Source organism: Panthera onca, chromosome B4 (assembly GCF_046562875.1).
Source record: "Panthera onca isolate mPanOnc1 chromosome B4, mPanOnc1 haplotype 2, whole genome shotgun sequence".
In the NCBI taxonomy this organism is placed as follows: domain Eukaryota; kingdom Metazoa; phylum Chordata; class Mammalia; order Carnivora; family Felidae; genus Panthera; species Panthera onca.
Genome location: NC_138345.1, coordinates 41550311 through 41565825, shown reverse-complemented (window position 1 = coordinate 41565825; position 15515 = coordinate 41550311).

Genomic DNA, 15515 nt, shown 5'->3' with positions numbered 1-15515 from the left:
TCTGTGCTGAGTGTGGAGCCTGCTTAAGATTCTCTCTCTCTCCACCTCGTCCCCTCTCCCCCGTTCATGTGCTCTCTCTCTCTCTTAAAAATGTTTTTTTTAATTAAAGAACTCAATTACAGATGGTAGTTCCTCCAAATATTTTACTTCTTCAAAAACAAATATTTTTTTAATTTTAATTTTTTTTAATTTACATCCAAATTAGTTAGCATATAGTGCAACAACGATTTCAGGAGTAGATTCCTTAATGCCTCTTACCCATTTAGCCCATCCCCTCTCCCACAACCCCTTCAGTAACCCTCTGTTTGTTCTCCATATTTAAGAGTCTCTTCTGTTTTGTCCCCCTCCCTGTTTTCATATTATTTTTGCTTCCCTTCCCTTATGTTCATCTGTTCTGTGTCTTAAAGTCCTCATATGAGTGAAGTCATATGATGTTTGTCTTTTCTCTCACTAATTTCGCTTAGCATAATACCCTCTAGTTCCAACAAACAAATATTTTACTTCTCACAAACAGAACATCTTTTCCCTAATGATAGCTTATTGAAACCTCCAATATTGCTATGCTAATCCATTCATTCATCTAGCAAACAGTCATTGAATATCTGTTCTGTGTTGGAGAATCCAAACACTAACAAGAATCCCCAGTGCCCTCAAGGACCTTACTTTCTAGTAGGGGAGGACGACAAGAAAAATGTGTGAAAGTCCTATGATAGCAGTTGTAGTGGTTTTTGAACATGCTTCCAAATTCTTTGACATTCCTTTGTTTCCTCCTCCTAAATGTGGCTAAGTGCTTGTGACTTACTCCAACAATATAGAGAGTACAGTGGAAATGATCCTGCGTGACTTCTTTTTTGTTTTTCAGTTCCAAAGTTATTTATTTTCCTTTAGATTATTTAAACCAATGAAAAACAAACAACTCCTTAAAACATAATTGAACTTCATTCTCTTATATATAAAGAGGAAAAAAACCCTGAAATTTACATGTCATTACTGAACACTAATACATTTTCTCTTTTTTTCTTTTCCTTCCTTCTTTCTTTCTTTCTTTCTTTCTTTCTTTCTTTCTTTTTAATTTTAGTTAACATACAGTGCAATATTGGTTTCAGGAGTGATACATCACTCACATATAACACCCAGTGCTCATCACAAGTGTCCTCCTTAATACCCATCATGCATTTAGCCCTTCCCTTCTACCTCCTTCCATCAACACTGTTCTCTATCATTAAGAGTCTCTTGTGGTTTCTTTCCCTCTCTTCTCTTTTTTCCTCCCCTTCCCATATGTTCATCTGTTTCTTGAATTCCACTTCTGAGTGAAATCATATAGCATCTATCTTTCTCTGATTTACATATTTCACTTAGCATAATACATTCTAGCTCTATCCATGTCATTGCAAATGGCAAGATTTCCTTCTTTTTGATGACTAAGTAATATTCCTGAGTATATATATCCATTTTATCCATTCTTTATCCATTCCAGTTGATGGACATCTGGGTTGTCTCTATAGTTTGGCTACTGGTGATAATGCTGCTATAAACACTGGGGTGCATGTACTTCTTCAAATCTGTATTTTTGCATCCTTTGGGTAAATACCGAATAGTGCAGTTGCTGGATCATAAGGTAGTTCTATTTTTAGTTTTTTGAGAAACCTCTATACTGTTCTCCAGAGTGGCTGCACCAGTTTGCATTCCCACCAACAATGCAAGAGAGTTCTTCTTTCTCTGCATCCTCACCAAAACCTGTTGTCTCTTGTGTTGTTGTTGTTGTTGTTGTTGTTGTTTTTAGCCATTCTGACAGGTGTGAGATGGTACCTCATCACGATTTTGATTTGTATTTCCCTGATGATGAGTGATGTTGAGCATCTTTTCATGTGTCTGTTAGCTATCAGGATGTCTTCTCTGGAAAAGTGTCTATTCATGTCTTCTGTCCATTTCTTAACTGGGTTATTTCTTTTTTTTTTTTTTTTAATGTTTATTTCTGACAGAGAGAGAGAGAGAGAGAGAGAGAGACAGAGTATAAGCGAGGGAGGGGCAGGAAGAGAGAGGGAGACACAGAATCCGAAGCAGGCTCCAGGCTCTGAGCTGTCAGCACAAAGCCTAATGCAGGGCTCGAACTCACAGACAGCGAGATCATGACCTGAGCCGAAGTTGGACGCCCAACCAACTGAGCCACCCAGGTGCCCCTTAACTGGGTTGTTTCTTTTTTGGGTGTTGAGTTTGATATGTTCTTTATAGATTTTTGATACTAACTCTTTATCAGATATGTCATTTGCAAATATCTCCTCCCATTCTGTAGGCTGCCTAGGTTAGAAAAGTCATCTTGCATCCACCTGGTCCTCATGACACACTCACTCTTGGAACCCAGAGGACATGAGGTAGGGAAGCCCAGGCCACATGGAGCCTACTCGTCCATGTTCTGGCTGAACCCACTGAGGTTGCAGCTGTCAAATCAGCATCACCTCAACACCAGGCATGTAAGTGACAAAGTTTCAAGACGACTCCAGCGCCATCTGACTGTGACTACATGAGACACCCTGGTGCAAACTGCTTAGTTGAGCCCAGTTAACACCCAGAACAATGAGCAATAATAAAGAAAAAAAAAGAGTATTTTTGTTTTAAGTCACTGAGTTTTGGAGTGATTTCATTATTCTGCAATAAATCATTGGAACAGCAGTAGAAATGGGATATTACAAGAGGGCATGAAAAGGATTTCTATCCAAGATTTGAGTTCGGGAAGAAAATAACTCCTGAGTTCCAACATTGCTGAGTCAGGGCCATGCATCCTCAGAGAATGCCCATGACCTCGTTATTTTCACAGGAAGCTGAGCAGCCTTCTCCACCAGCCAGCAACCCAATATGCAGCCTGTCTTCCTGATAAAACACTCAGGTGTGGGACCCTGGTCTGGATTTCACAAGTCCCACTTTGCTCCATCTAACACTCTTTGCAAGTCTTTTTCTAGGAAGATCTTTGTTCTTTTTTGAAATTCATTGTCTGAGTTAGAGCACTTTATGATCACTTTGTTGTTTTTTTTTTAAGTTTATTTATTTTTGAGAGACAGAGTGTGTGTGTGCACACGCAAGTGGGGGAGAGGCAGAGAGAGAGAGAAACCCAAACAGGCGCTGCACAGAGCCCAATGTGGGGTTTGAAGGCACAAACTATGAGATCATGACCTACTCGTACATGTTCTGGCTGAACCCACTGAGGTTGCAGCTGTCAAATCAGCATCACGAGCTGAAGTCAAGAGTTGGCACTTAACCAATTGAGCCACCCAGGCACCCCTATGATCACTTTATAGGAAGCCCCATTTCCTGCTATCATTCCTAGGAAGCAGTATAAACTGCATCCATATTTTCTCTCCTTTTGAAACCGTTGCCAGGCTCCCTGGATCAGCCCAGGGCATCTCTTCAGCTTCAGCTTCTTTATAGCTAACTAGTATTCTCAAAATCTGCAATGATATCTGATCTTCCATTATCATTCCAAACACCCATGTTGCAAATATATACAAGTATTTATGTTGCAGGACATATAAAATTATTAGATTAGCCCCTGTATTAAATAAGTAGGCTAATGCAATAACAAATAAATCTAAAAAAATTTTTTTTGTTCAAACATAATGGAAATTTCCTGTGTACTCACATACACAGTCCAAAATGGTCCTAGATCAGCAAGACAGCAAAGGCCCTGCTATCTTCATTACATTCTTTCCAGGGCCATTGCAAGAAAGAACATGGGGCATCACACAGTGGGAGATTTCTATGAGCCAGGACTGAGTGTGGCACACATAACTTCTACTCATATTCCACTGGGTAGAACTCAACCAAGAAGTTAAACATAACTGTGGGTCGTGTGCCCAGAAGGATGAAGAGATGGGGATTCGGTGAGCAGCTAGCAGTCTCTGCCACTACCTCCAAATATAACACCTATTTCCCCAAGTCGCGGATATAAATGGGGTCCCCATAACATTTCTCTGGCTCTTCCTTCTACCCACTTATACTGGATCTCCAGCCCCATGTTCATAAACACTCTTGTCTGCTATCACCTGGCAACTTCTTCACCATATACTATAAGAACTGTAACATCTCCTGGAAGGAAACTCCTGCTATTATACAGAAGACTATTAAATCCTAAATCTGCACAGTAATGTAAAGTGAGGAAAGTGAAAAAGTTAATTCATACTCTCTGGACCCACAAAATGGAAGTTGCCCCAGTGGTTTGGCCCAGGTCACAAAACTAAACCTAAGTCAGCCTGCCCTTAAAGAAATGCTCCACTGTCAAAGAAACCTAACACCAGTTGCCATCTTCCCAGTCAGCGTTAGCTTACCTTATCCTAGCAGATAGGACCTGCTAGCCTTATGGAAACCGCTGACCTCCATGTCAATCACAGGTAGCTACCTCTGCTGATGCTCTGTAAAACTTGCTGTTACCCAAACATCCCTCGAGAGTGCTATACTCCCCCAATCCATGGGTTGTTTTCTCTTGAATAAAAAATATCAAACTCACTACTACATTGTCTTACTTTTGCCATCTGACCAAAGTAATATAAAGAGAGAATAACATTTGCTTTTCTCTTTTTGGTTATTCTAAGAAGTACCAAGGCAATGTGTAGCGGTACCAACATCTTACAGAGTTTTCTGTGACACTATTCCTGCAGTTTTTAAACACAGCCTCCTGGACTCAGATATGAATTCATTTAGGCTGAGGTGAAGACCAGTTTGAGTGACGTGCACTGAGCAATAAGAAGAATTCAGTCCATCTGTCCGTGAGTCAGCAAATACTTATTGAGTATCTACCATGTGCCAGGCTCTGCTAAGCTCTGGATATACAGTGTTAACAAAACGGACACAGTCCTTGTCCTCACAGAAGTCAGTCTAGTAGTAGTCAGTCATATAGCTCTGGCCCTGAGAATTTGTTACTGACTTCAGCAGGTTCCTTCTTCCCTTTGGGTGAGTTCGCTCCCAGAAGGCTCCTTGTGAAAATAGCCCTACTGTTACAGCCACCTCACCCATTCACCAGAGAGAAACAGATATTCATGAATGCCAAGTTAGGCTGACATCACCACGTAGGTGAAGCCATCAGAAAGGATGAGGCCACTGGGAGAAAATATGTCAAAGCAGAGGCTATGAACTAATTGACTACAACCAAAGCGGGTCAGCAAATGTGTTTGGCTTGCCTTGTATTCTATTGACCTACACAGCATTTTTTAAGATTTTTTAATTAGTGGTCAATGATGGAGGTTTGGAGTGATGGTGGGGTTCAGAGCTGATGGCCAAGAAAGAATTCTTGAAGACATCTTTGGTGCAAAAAGGTGATTTTATTAGAGCCAGGGGACAGGATCCATAGGCAGAAAGAGCTGCACTGGGGCTGTGAAGAGTGACTGGTTATATACTATGGAGTTGGGGGAGAGACAAAGTCAAGGGGAAGTTTCTTAAAGGGATTTCCATATGCTAAAGAAGACTCACAGATTACTGGAGGCCTAGCTATTGTCAAGCTAAGGTTGTTTTTCCCTCTAGCAAAGCATTATCCTTAAGACAGTAGGGAGTTACTGGAGATTAGGCTATTGATAACATTGCCCTTTTCTTGTAATATTACTAAGATATTTATAAACTGATGGAGACTATCAGTTTAACCATTTGTTTTCTGTCCTTTCCTTTGTTCTTGGGCAGCTAGAAGTGCCTGAGGAATGTCACACATATCCCCAGCAAGGATATGAGAGCTTATACTTTGTCCTCAGCTTGCCTTATGTTCCCCTCATCGGTTAACATTGAAAAACAGAAGGTTTTATACACACACACACACACACACACACACACACACACACACAAAACCTTTATTTCCAGCCTCTTTTGGAGAAAACAGAATATCTAGCCTGAAGTTCCACATAAAGCATCCACTGTAGCTTCTCATAGTCTCAATATTTCCTATTGTCCCTGACTCTGAGGTCAAGAGTCCATTGACATTTGTCACTGTACTTTTCTTTTTTTTTTTTTTTTTTTAATTTTTTTTTTTAACGTTTATTTATTTTTGAGACAGAGAGAGAAAGAGCATGAACGGGGGAGGGTCAGAGAGAGGGAGACACAGAATCCGAAACAGGCTCCAGGCTCCGAGCTGTCAGCACAGAGCCTGACGCGGGGCTCGAACTCACGGACCGCGAGATCGTGACCTGAGCCGAAGTCGGCCGCTCGACCGACTGAGCCACCCAGGCGCCCCTGTCACTGTACTTTTCTTAAAGAGTTAAGGGAACTGTGTTTATTTATAGCCCTGCATTTTTATCAAAAGTGGGAAACCAAAAACAAAACAAGTTCAAAATACTAAGAAAAAAATGGGAGGGGATCTATTTCTTCATGGAAATAAAGAAGATACCTACCAGATTACTATGAAGACACCATTATAAATATATATGTATATATATATATATGTATATATATATATATGTATATATATATATATATTATTTATATATACATATAAATGTATGTATATATATTATATTCTATATATATTATATATATATATATATACATATATATATATATATGACCTACTTCATTTTTTCACATTATCTGCCTGACCTCTATACCATCTGAAGTAGAGGGGTTGGGGTCTGATATAAAATAGGGGTTGAAGGATGTGGTATAAAAAATATATTTGGCCTTTGTCCCCAGTTCCAGGTACAAAGCTCTTAAAACCTTTAGAATTTCCTGAGTGATAGAAGTGCCTTTTGTCTTGGGGCGCCTGGGTGGCTCAGTCGGTTGAGCGACCGACTTCAGCTCAGGTCATGATCTCACAGTCCATGAGTTCGAGCCCCGCGTCGGTCTCTGTGCTGATAGCTCGGAGCCTGGAGCCTGCTTCAGATTCTGTGTCTCCCTCTCTCTCTGACCCTCCCTCGTTCATGCTCTCTCTCTGTCTCAAAAATAAATAAACATTAAAAAAAAATTTTTTTTAATAAAAAAAAAAAAGTGCCTTTTGTCTTTCATAAAGAGCCACTTTTGACAGTATGCTAATAATGAAGTGACTTAGGGTGGGCCCCTAGACAGCCTCAGGTTAGGGCTGACCACCAGAAAGACCAAGTGATTTAGAGGGCTAGAACTTTTAGCCCCTTCCACCGACCTCTGGGAAAGGAAGACAGGACTGGAGATTAAAGCTATAAAAACTATTGAACGGGAATTTCCAGGTTGGTAAATGTGAGAAATAAGCCCACTAACGCAATCAAAGGAGGGACATGGAGACTCTGAGCACAGTGAGGTGAGGCTTTAATCAACATTCTTGCAAGAGCAGGTGTCAGATGGACAGGCACATTTGGGGCAGTTCCAGCAGACAATTTATCTCCTAGCATGCAAGTCCCTCCCCTGGCTCCTCATTGGCTGAGTACTACAGAGGTTCCGGCCTTACCCGGACATTGCCTATGCCCATGTAAGGCACAAAGCAGTCTCATTGGAACAAATGTACATTCCTTGAAGTGACACAGAAACTTCAGTTCTTCAGCGCATGCTCATTGCAAAGCCCGTCAAAAATAATCCCTCAAAATGGAGAAGGGAAGAAGGCCAGGAAGTGAAGTGTCTAAGGGTTTGGGACTCCATTGTGGGGAGAGGGGTTCATACATATTGCCAATAGGTTGTAAACCTAATATTAACTAGACACCATAGCTTTTATTTGGTATTTCTGAAAATACATCATCTCACTTCTCACAGTGAACACATGGAGGTTCTGGAAGACTGTGTCTTCAAGGGCATGGAAGCTCCTTGACCCTTCCCACATGCCTTGCCCTCTGCATCTCTTCCATCTGGCTGTGCCTGGTTGTTTCCTTTTATAATAAACCAGTGATCCAATAAGAAAAAAAACCCAAAAACCTCTTGAACAATGAGATTTGATGAGCTTCTGAGTTGGTGAACATATCCACATTTGGGGAGGGTAGGGCACCCCAATTTCATGGGGACAGAAACTCCTGCACTCAGGACTCTTCCACCCCTCATTCTTTCTTTTTTTAAAGTTTATTTATTTTGAGAGAGAAAAAGAAAGTGGGAAAGGCAGAGAGAGAGGGAGAGAGAGAATCCCAAGCAGGCTCCAAGCTGTCAGCACAGAGCCCAATGCAAGGTTCAATCCCACAAACCATGAGATCATGACCTGAGCCAAAATCAAGAACGGGACATTCAACCAACTGAGCCACCCAGGAGCCCCCAGACCTCATTCTAGGTACCTTTTCATCTGGCTGTTCATCTGTATTCTTCATAATAAATTAGTATTAAAAAGAAAACCATGGGCCCAACATGGCATCACTTAGGTTAAGTCCCCACGTCAGTAAAAACCAACACTTAATACCTAACCTAACTGCAGTTTTGACCCCCCCCCCCCTTCCCCGAGGAATGTAACCTTAACCAGTCAACCAGGAATTTCCTGGTCAATTTGCTGATAGACCCCTTCCACTCCTCTTAGGAGGGCAACCTTGCCTAACCCATGTATTCTTTGCTAATAAATTCCCGTCTTCTTTTGTTTGTTTGTTTTTTAATGCCTTGTCTCTACCTGTAAAACATTTCTTTTGTTGAGGTCAGTGGAGCTCTCCTCTACTTGCTAGATGGGATGCTGCCCAGTTCATGAATTGCTTAATAACAATCTCTGGGTAGAGAGTCAAAATTGAGTTGAATTGTAAGACACATAGCTGGTGTCACAGAAAACTGTAGGTGTAGGGAAAACCTCCACATGATTGGTGACCTGAAGTAAGTGTTTTTGTGTGAGTAATAAAATAGAGTCCCCAGAAAGAAAAACACAGCAGGGAAGAACTGGGTTTTCCCCTACATTGGAAGGAACAAAACTGAATTCATCTAATAGACAGGGGATATGTTAACAATGCAAGTGGAGTCACAACCCAGTTATGCTTATGATGATCCACTGTCATTCTCCAAGATGCCTCAGTCTTCTGCACAGGCCAAATATGTGAGTTGGATAGAGATGTGGTGGAAATCAACACCCCTACATCGTTCAAGTCTTTGATGATGGGTGGCTCTCATCTCTGCAATCCCCCCAGGAATGGGATGTTGCTTTTGTTTTACTAGGTTTTGCTTTTCTAGTAGAGGTTAAGGCTGTAGGCTCCTTTGGGGAAGGCTGAGAGAAAAATCAACAATATACATTTTTTAAGGTTATTTTTTTATTTTGAGGAAGAGAAAGATAGAGCATGAACAGGTGAGGGGCAGAGAGAGAGAGAGGGAGAGAGACAGAATCCCAAGCAGGCTCTGAGCTCTTAGCACGGAGCCCGACATGGGCTTCGAACCCACAACCCGTGAGATCATGACCTGAGGCGAAATCAAGAGGCAGACACTTAACCCACCAAGCCACCCAGGTGCCCCAACAATAGAAATTTTTGACAGTTTACCAGAGTCCTTCCTCAAGGGACTTGGCCTCTCCTTTGTTCAAGGCTTCTGGGTCTGTAAACATGAGTGAGGGGCTGTGGCTCTATTCTTATGATTCAGATTAGACTTTTGTTCACTTGACCTAAACCTTTTCTGCTTATACAGATGAAGCAAGACTTCAGTTGGCTTCCTACCTATTTCATTTATAGGAACACCCTGATCAACTAACCAATGCCATAGTCCTATGCAAGTCGCATATTTGTAACTGTTGCTTTGACTCTGCTGTCCATTATAGTAACCATGCCCACTTTGCCTTTGGTAGTTGATGGCCACCACTTGGCCCCGCCAACCCAAGATTCAATTACTCCCATTGTATTCAGGTTTCTCAATTCAGTGACTGCAGTTCCCACTGTGAGATATGGCCTACAAAGAACAGCCATCACAGAACTCTTCAAGGATGCTGGGCCTCCACTCACAAACTTATTTCTCTTTACAAGTGGTGAAAGATATGTCTTCCGGACCCTCCCGGTGTGGTGAGTAGGTAGGTTTTCAATGGCAAATCCACTCCAACATCCCAATCTCCCTAAGCCTTTGACTCCCTTCCTCTACATTAAACCAAGGCAGGCCTGGCATTTCTAACACTCACTGTGGGCCACCTTCTGGTCCCTGTTTCAGCCAATAAAACAACTGTTAGAGCCCTTGCTAACTCCCTGAGCTGCACCATTAAATACAGAATATCTGCTTCATGGGCCTATATTAAATTTGGCCTGATCTAACTTTATGTTCCTTCCACCATTATCCTGCACCCTCAATATCGATTCCCACACAAGTTTCCTGGATGTCTGTCTGTATAAATTAGAAAACTCAGGTAGTTCTTTTAGAGTGTAAATGCACTTATTCTTGGGTCATACTTTATACCTCACCTTTAGGGGCTTGCCAGGACTTACATCTGGTCACGTGTCTTGAAGCAAAGAAGTATGGTGGGTGTGGATCCTAAAGAGAAGCAACATTGTCTTTCTGTAGCAACTGCCTGAGGAAAAGCCATTGCAGTTTCTTCAGGCCATGCAGAGATAATCCCCTCAAGCAGAGGTGAGGGCTTGGAGGTGAAGAAGCTGCTTCCATGGGGGGCTGAGAAGGCTTTTCCTCTGACAAAGATTCATCAGGATTTAGAACTGCAATGTCCTTAGCTTCATCAGGGTCTTTCTACACATCCCTATTTCCAGTTTACGGGGTCCCATTCTTTCCCAATCAATGCTGCCACTTTAACAGCAGACACCTGAGAGTCTGAGAGTTCAGCTTGCTTTGCAATTCAACAGGATACGATTCTGCAGTTGATTTTCAGCAACCTTAGCCCCAAGCCTGCCGGGCACAAGGGAGGGTCTCCCGGCAGGGCGGTCATTACTCATTACGTGGTGCTTACACCCTGAGCTCATCTTTTTCTTTCACCACTTTGGCCAGTAATGTTGGGAGCAGCCAGCCAACCTCATCGTGTTCCTTAGTTTTCCAAAAATGTTAGAAAGTATCATATACATAGTCACACACACCCCTCCTTGCCTCTTATAAGTGGTTAAACGTATCCAATGGAGACACTGTGTATCTCCATTGTCAGATCACACCATGGGCTGTCAGTGGTCTCTTTTCTACCAGAGTCATTTTTCCCTTTTCATTGTCTTTGTTCATAGGTATCATTTCAGGTTCGCTTGTGTATTTCTCATCTTGGCTCTCAAGTAATATTGGGGAAGGAGTAAGGAAATTCTTCAAGGGAGTTGGCAGTTTCAATGCAATCATGTTGCATCAGGATATTTTCTAACCAACTTGATGTATCATCTGCATTAACACACTTCTTATCATCTCTCTCTTCCCTTTTTTTTTTTTTTTCCTCTTCCTCTTTTTTTGTATCCCCCCCCCCCCCCCCCCCCGCCACCGACCTCACTTCTGGAAAAGTACATCATCTAGTCCTCCATGTGGCTTTCAGAGTTTACAACTATATTTTATTTAGATATTTGCTATTTAGTTATCTCTGTTCAACTGTCTAAAATCAACAGCTAATAAAATTGGCTGAGGCAGGCCCTGCTTCCTATCTCTGCCTTGCCTCCAGGCAATTTTTCCCAGTAAGAGTCTGGGAAACAGAGTGCCAAATAAAGATGGCACCTGCATTGGCTCCCCAGATGTGGGGCATGCTGGGACTTTGTGGAAGAGTCAGCCATGACATACCTGTGCTCCTAATCTTCGTTGCCCCAAGAGAGGATGCTTGAGTAGGTCTCTTAGGTACTTCTCACTTATTTTTTCTTTTGGAAAGGGTTTTATTGTTTTGTTTTTTTTTTTTAAGTTTATTTTTGAGAGAGAGAGCGCGCACAAGCACACACGAGCAGGAGGGGGCAGAGAGAGAGGGAGACCGAGGATCTGAAGCAGGCTCTCTTAACAGCACAGAGCCAACAATGCAGGACTCCAGGGCACAAACCATGAGATCATGACCTGATCTGAACTTGGTCACTTAACCCACTGAGCCAACCAGGTGCCCCACTTCTCACTTACTTTTGGAGAAATGTATGACTCCCTGGATATCTGGGGAAGTATCTGCTTCAGGTGTCCTCTCTTGTTTTGATTCAAGGTTTCATTATATTTGACAGATATTCCTTTTACTCAATGATTTGGGCTGTATCCACATTCTAATTTTATTGCAGATGGGATGTTCTTTTCTAATATTAATTTTATTGCTAATTTTGGTGTATTAGGAAGTGAATAAACATACCTTTACTCAACCATCTTTTATTGAAACTCCCTTACCCTTAAACTCGGTCTTCTCTTGACTTTATTGGTATTACCCTTTCTTGATTTCCTGCTTACTGCTTGTGCCCTTGCTTGGGCTCCTTCTCAAGCTCCTCTATCTGCCCTGTACATTTTTATGTTCTCCAGGATTCTCTCTTTGGTCCTTCTCCATGCCTTCAGTGTGTGTTTTACCAATACCACCAGGCCATTCTCCAATTCTCCACAGACACTGACTAGGCATCCTGCAAAAGTTAACTCAATTCTAATACCATCTATCTGGAGATACTGTCAGATCCTACAGGTGAAGGCTCAGTCCCACAGGACTGCCCCCACTAATTGCAAGTGCAGGTTGTTACCTGCACTTCTGACAGACTGGCTATAAATCAGAGGTTCCCAGGTGCCTGGATGGCTCAGTCCATTAAGCATCTGACCAATTTAGGCTCAGGTCATGATCTCACAGTTCATGAGTTCAAGCCCCACTTCAAGACCTGCGCTGACAGCATGGAGCCTGCTTCTGATTCTGTGTCTCCCTCTCTCTCTCTGCCCCTCCCCTGCTCGCTGTCTCTCTCTCTCAAAAAATAAACTAAAAAAAAAATTTTTTTTAAGTCAGAGGTTACCACATCCCTTCTTGGATTTGATTTATTTTCTAGAGTGTCTCACAGAACTCAGAGAAATATTTACTTCCGAAGATCAGTGTTAAAAAACACAAGTTAGGGGCACCTGGGTGGCTCAGTCAGTTAAGCATCTAACTCTTGATTTTGGCTCAGGTCATGATTTCATGGTTCGAGGGTTTGAGCCCTGTGTCAGGCTGTGTGCTGCTAGCCTGCTTGGGATTCCCTCCCTCTCTCTGCTGCTCCCCTACTTGCTCGAACACTCTCTCTCTCTCTTTCAAAATAAATGGATAAACTTTAGCAAAAAAAGACATATAAAAGAACAAGTTAAAAAACGAGCAAATCTGAAGACCTAATTGGCTTTATTGAACAATCATGAATTGTGTAGCATCCCATCCAGCAAGTAGAGGGGAGCTCCACTGACCTCAAGAAAGGTTTTACAGGCAGAGAGAGGGCATTAAAAAGAAGAAGAAGAAGAAGAAGAAGAAGAAGAAGAAGAAGAAGAAGAAGGGAATTTATTAGCCAGAAAAGCATTGGTTAGGTGAGGTTGTCCTCCTAAGGAGAAAGGAAGTGGTTTATCAGTAAATTTCCTAGTATTTACCAATAAATTCCATGTTGACTGGCTAAAGGTTACATTATGGGGGGCTGGGGGGTGGGGAGAGGGAGATTTGGAAACTGCAGTTAGGTTAGGTATTAAGTGTTGGTTTTTACTGATGTGGGGCCTTAACCTAAGTGATGCCACGTTGGGCCCATGGTTTTCTTTTCAACACCAACTTATTATGAAGGATATTATGAAGAATACAGATGAACAGCCAGATGAAAAGGTACCTAGAATGAGGTCTGGGGGCGCCTGGGTGGCTCAGTTGGTTGAGTGTCCCGTTCTTGATTTTGGCTCAGGTCATGATCTCATGGTTTGTGGGATCAAACCTTGCATTGGGCTCTGTGCTGACAGCTTGGAGCCTGCTTGGGATTCTCTCTCTCCCTCTCTCTCTGCCTTTCCCACTTTCTTTTTCTCTCTCAAAATAAATAAACTTTAAAAAAAGAAAGAATGAGGGGTGGAAGAGTCCTGAGTGCAGGAGTTTCTGTCCCCATGAAATTGGGGTGCCCTACCCTCCCCAAATGTGGATATGTTCACCAACTCAGAAGCTCATCAAATCTCATTGTTCAAGAGGTGTTTTTTTTTTTCTTACTGGGTCAATGGTTTATTATGAAAGGGAATAATCAGGCACAGCCAGATGCAAGAGATGCCTGTGGGAAAGGGGTGCACACCTCTCCCAGAGCCTCCATGTGTTCACCAACTTGAAAGCTCTTAGAATCCCATACTACTGGGATTTTTATGGAGGCTTCATCATGTAGGTGTGATTGATTATTAACTCTATTTTCAGCCCTTCTCCCTTCTCAAGAGATGGGAAGGCAGGGCTGAAAATTCCAAGCTTCCAATGATGACTTGGTCTTCCTGTGACTAGCCCTCATCCAGGAGTCTTCCAGGAGCCCATCCAGAGTTGCCTCATTAGAACAAAAGACATTCCTGTCACCCAGGAAGTTCCAAGCTCCTATGTCAGGAAGAGAGGTCAAGGATCTTCTCACTCAGGAAATTACAAGGCTTTTAGTTGCTCTGTGCCAGGAACTGCAGAGAACAATACACATCTTTCTTATTATCTCACATCATGGTACCTGGCATGCAGCTATTTATCTGGCACATACTTCTTTGTTTAATGCCAGTTAGGAAAGACAACCAGAAGCAGTTTGCTTTTATCTGGCAAGGCGAACAATACAACTTTCACTGTCTTACCTCTCAGAGGCATATCAACTCTCTAGCGTTATGTCATAATTTAGTGCTCAGGGATCCTGATTGCCTTTCCCTTCCATAACATATCACACTTGTCCATTACATTGAGAGAATTATGCTGATTAGACTTAAGGAGCAAGAAGCAGCCACTGCTCTAGACTTCCTGCTAAGACATTTGTATATCAAAGAGTAAAAAATAAATGCAACAAAAATTCAGGAGCCTTTTACCTCAGTGAAATTTCTAGAGGTCCAATGATGTGGGACATTTTGAGACATCCCTTCAAAGGGAAAGGATAAGTTATGTCTGGCTTCTCCTACAATCAAAAAAGAGGCAGAATGCCTAGTGGACCTTTTTGGATTTTGGAGGCAACATGTACCTCATTTGGGTTTGTTTCTCTAGTCCATTTACCAAGTGGCTCTAAAAGCGGCTAGCTTTGAGTAGGAACCAGGGTAACAGAAGACTCCACAACTGGTCCTCTAGACTGCTAAGTGAGCTACTCTGCTTTGGGCAGATGACCCAGCAGACCCAATGATGTTTAAAGTGTCAGTGGCACTTTAGTGATGCTGTTTGAAGCCTTTAACAGGTGCCCATAGGAGGATGATAGTGTAAGCCCTTAGGATTTTGGAGCAAAGCCCTGACATCCTCTGTGGATAACTACTTTCTTTTGAGAAACAGCTCTTGGCTTGCTCCCGGGCCTCAGCAGAGACTAAACACTTAACATGGGCCACCAAGTTACCATACCATCTAAGCTGCCCATCATGGACTAGGTGTCATGTGACCCACCAAATCATAAAGTTGGGCATGCACGGCAGTACTCCATCACCAAATGGAAACAGTATATACGTGAATGGGCCCACGCAGGCCCTGAAGACATTGGCAAGTTACATGAAGTGGCCCAAATGCCCATGGTCCTCATTCTTGCTACACTGCCTTCTCTCTCTTAGCCTGTACCTATGGCCTCATGGGGAATTCTCTATGATCAATTCAAAGACAAAGAGAAGATCTG